Here is a 4,931-nt window from a genome sequence, read left to right on the forward strand (position 1 = left end):
TTATGCTCTCATCGACAAAGAATAGAAGATCACTATACTTTCCCAAAAGAAACTTGATTGCTTATTCAATTTTCTTTGAAATTTCTTGCTTCTTAGCATCGAACTTGGTTGCTGAATTCTGAATGTATTTCTTAATACCCAATAAACTTCTTATTTCAGAAGAAAGTTGCTCCTGAATATTTAAAGAGTCAATAATATAGACAACCTTGTTGGTTGAATCCTCAATACCTTGATCTTCACCCATATATGTAGCAGATGGATTTGCCCCAATGTTTACATCAATGGTCGCTGAACAATGCCACTTACCTTGAACTTCCAGGGGCACTCCATCCTTATTATCTGTGTTGGAAAATGAATTTGAAAAAAAATTATCACCGGAGAAAAGATATTGATAGATCAACATGATTGCAGACAACTTTTTCTATGTTTCTCCATTTTGAAGATCTTGCTTAACAAAACGCACAAGAGGAGGAGAAAGCCGACGCCAAGAAAATTACATTACTTTTAGTTATGTATATTTCCTGAGCGACACCAAATATGAAATATCAATGGCGATAGAACCTTCGATGAAAAAGAATATGCAGGAATTTGAAATTATGGTGCGTAAAATCTAGTGTTAGGGAAGAGAGATGAGAGAAAGAAGACGAAGAGAAGGAGGTGTAGCTCTAATCATTTGAGATTTAATCTTTTGTATATATCAAAAGAAAAATAGAGAAAAAAGAAAAATATATATTTTAGTTATAGAGAGTGTCGCGTCACTCCTCATATGACCAGAAGTGTGCTGTTCACATTAATAAATTTTTCATTTTTCTTATACAATTTTGTTCTCAATCTCTTTGATTTTGGTTGTATCCTACCAAATTACATCAAGTTACATAATTCAGTTTTTCTGCTCATAACTAACGATATGTGAAAAGGAAACAATCAATGTTCTCCAATACATATTAATTAAGCCAATTCCTAGAAGGTTTTAACAACCTAATTCGTACTATTGTTCAGTTGCACATGAAGATTATACACTAAGATATTGAGGTGTTTAGCTTAATTACCAATTTATTGTCGAACTATAAAATACTTCGTTACTATCTTTTCATATTCTGCTGCAAAATAAATTAAAAAGATTGTTTGCATACATATTTCTAATGACTTAGATATCAAATGTAAAAAAAAGAAAATCCATGAATTCTTTACCTTGGTGTTTAAGTAGATGCTATAGAGACAAAACTTCCGAACAATACCAGATGCAGTTTTCATTAGAGTTTTCCTACAAGAAAGCAATGCAATAATGACTGGCCTATCCCTTATAGTTTCCATACGGATCATTTCTATCCTGTCCAGGATTCTAGTATCTACCACTTGAACACAAATGAAATGTTATACATTATAGAATCTGTAATGTTCCCTTATTCAGAAACTTACTTGATTGTTTAACAGCTTGTATGGATGGTGGTTTGACATGGTTTCATAATGTATGGTACAGTATAGTATGGTATAGTACAGTGCAGTATGGTACAATACCATGTTTGGATTGACTGTATCGTTCACTGTGGTTTAATAATAGTTTTTTTGTTTGGTTTGATGGTATGGTATTGTATGGTAACAGATAAATTTACTAAAATACCCTTATTTGATTATTGCTAAAATTGACTATTCCCTTCTTGTTCTTGTAAACTTTACCATTGGTACCCTTCCAAGTTTGAAATTTTGAACTGAAATTTGAAGCCTCTTAGATCACTTTTTAGCAGAATTATCGGAAGGACCAAAGTTTTTCTTTTCTTGGGCTTACTGCAAAGAAAAGCCTCGCCATTATTTTTCTTTTCTTGGGCTTTTAGCAGAAGCCTCGCCTTTGTTATTGTTGAAGCTACTGGGAGATTACTGCAAAGAGAAGAAAAAAGAATAAGAAAATAGGGTAGAGGATAAAATAGGATTAAACAAAATTATACAAGGGCATAATTGGAAGAAAAAGAGGGAAACCATGGCATACCACCAAATTGGTGGTTCAAAAAAATGAGGAATTCCATGGTTCCCAAACCATGGAATAGTACCAAACCATACCATCATTTTTAGGATACCATGGAAACAAACATGGTTCCCATGGTAACCATACCACACCATACCATGGGAAACCACCATCCAAACAAGCTGTAAGTTCATAAGTTCAATTGCAACAACACATGTGAATATCATGTCATCTATAGCTTCCAGCTGGGGCATACACAATCTTATACTTTTCTTATCTTCCATAGATGATACTACAACAACTTGTAGCGTAGATAAGCCCTACATAAAAGAAAATGAGTATATCATCTTAAAAGATGCAAATTGATATTTTCAATGACATGACATGACTTTTTTAGTTTTAATTTGTTAACTGTCCTTTTGAAACACCACCCATATGAAACTCACTTAAAGACTACTTTCACTGGCCACACTTTTACTTCGGCTTCTACTTTGACTTTCACTATCATTGCTCTCACTATCATGATCACTAAGTATGGAGGATATCAATTTTTTCATCTGCATCAGACGCTTCTTGAGCTCTAGAATTGTTCACTGCCCCATTTTCCAACTCACTGCTATCATCTTTTACAGGTAAGACTGGTTGCAGATGACGGTCAGTCACTGCTAGTTGGTCAAATTTTTCAAGGGCGGAGGACGGCTAACCATGATCTTTAGGAGAACAGTTAGGAGCAACAAACGTCAGCGCAAGGAAATTTTCAGTAAACACAGAACCGATCATTTCAATCAAAGCACAAATCTTTTTCAGAAAAGTGATTCTCCTATTAAGGACATAATAAGCTAGTGGTGTGGCCCCAACAGCACCAACATGGAAGAGATATAACTTAAAGTCTGCAACACCTATAAATAGTCACAGAGTGATACACGAAACATATTACAAAATTCAATCAACAGACTAAAGCAAAAGAAATTGGGTGACGAACCAAACCAATTCATATACATGCATGGATATTTTCTTAATGAAGAAAGCATGCATATATTGTTCTTTTTAATGTGGAAGGAGATCTTGTTCTCTTAGGGAAAATAGTTCATCACCACAATACTGAAGATCGTCAAATGAAACAGATATAGAAGTCCAAACGAATATTTTAATCAGAAATATTCTCCCCCACCCCCCACAAGGGGGGATGTGCCAAGAAAATACGTACAGATATGATCTATGTATGTTAGCATCATACCATTTAAATTAGAAATCGAAAGAAAGGACGAATTCAAATTTGTAACATCAAAAACATGTATATGCTCCTAGATTAATCCATCTCAAAATGAAGGGAAAATGTCATGTTTTTTTGTCTAATAGTATCACAAACGTCTTCTATGTTTTTCTCCGATCGAAAGTTTCTTTGCTCCTATAAATGTACTTAGGAAGACTTCAATATGATTATTTGTACTAAATGCATATCAGATTTATCTCTCCATGACAGATACAATTAGAATTCAAATAGAAAAGACAAAAACAAAATAACAAACAGCCTAAAAAAACTTTTGTACCTTGAAAGTCAGCATCTACTTCCGGTTTGAAGAAGTATCTTCCTAGAGCTTGATATATAGCAATCTGCCACTAGAAATCAATGTGCGGAGTGTTATAGCTATTGTGTTATGGACACTTAACAGAATTATAGCAACAACATGTACCATTTACCTTTTTCATAATGGGCCCAATATGCTCGCTGAGTTCGAGAATGTCTCCAACAACTTTCTCCACTGCCTAAGAACCCACAAAATATTAAAAAGGGAAAAAGAGGAGTCTGATGCAGCATAGAGATATACTTTAAAATTTACCAAGTACTTTATGTCAAGAAAAGAGCAATACACTAAAGGGAAAAGGACATCTTTGCTCTGAACTTACACTCCACCTCTTACACTACAATGCTAGCTAAATTAAGAAAGGTTTAATTCCAATTCAGACGCTTACCTTAAGACTAATACCCTTAGACTGGTTCTCCATAAGTAAGGATATCAACATGCTATGCAGATCAGTACACGTTGCGCTTGTATGACTTTTACGTCTTACTTTATCCTGTGAAGAACATGTTGTTGCCTTGCTATCCTATTATAAGTTTCAACAATAAAAAAATATTTCTTTACCATCTTGAAATTAGGGAAGGAAAAACAAATCAAACAATGTAAGAGAAAAAAAAACAAAAAAGGAAAAAGATTGAAACATCTTATAGGAAATAAATCAAATATAAGGCGTGCATCCATATATAGTTAATACTAATCTTATACTTACCTGAGACATTATCCAGTCGAATTAAGGTGGTGATGTTCCTCATGTAAAACTGCCAAAATTTGATGTAAGAAGGTGGAAAGAAATTAAATATTAAAATCCATGAAATCAAACAACAATGACTCCAAACATAAAAGAATTTTATACCTTTGTTGTTGTTATAATTGAAGTGAATCTGAAAAAGAATCATTATTTAACAAAAATTTGTATTATAGAAAAAAAAGAATTTTAACTCAAAGAGATTCCAACTTTAGCATCATTAGCCGACAAACTAAATAATTTTTCAAGAATTTTATACCTTGGCTGTTGTTAGAATTGAAGTTAATCTGGAAAAGAACCATTAGTTAACAGAAATTTGAAATACAGAAAAATAAAAAGAATTTTAAGCCAAAGAAATTTCAACTTTAGCGTCATTAGCCAACGAACTGAATAATAGTGATTTTCTCATAAAGCAAGTTCAGGTACCTTTAGCTTTGTTGTGGTGGATGTTTGAACTGACTGATGGATTCTCCATTATAGATTTTGCAATATTAGCTAAATTTGGTGTTGTTGTAAAACAAAATGGCCCTTTATTACCTAGATGAATTGAAACGTAAGAAACGTTTAGAAAAGAGAATGATAGCAATCAGTGTTTGTTTATTAATTTAATTTAATAATTTAAAGAGAAGAATGAAAGAAAAAT

Source organism: Capsicum annuum, chromosome 7, assembly GCF_002878395.1.
Source record: "Capsicum annuum cultivar UCD-10X-F1 chromosome 7, UCD10Xv1.1, whole genome shotgun sequence".
Classification (NCBI taxonomy): domain Eukaryota; kingdom Viridiplantae; phylum Streptophyta; class Magnoliopsida; order Solanales; family Solanaceae; genus Capsicum; species Capsicum annuum.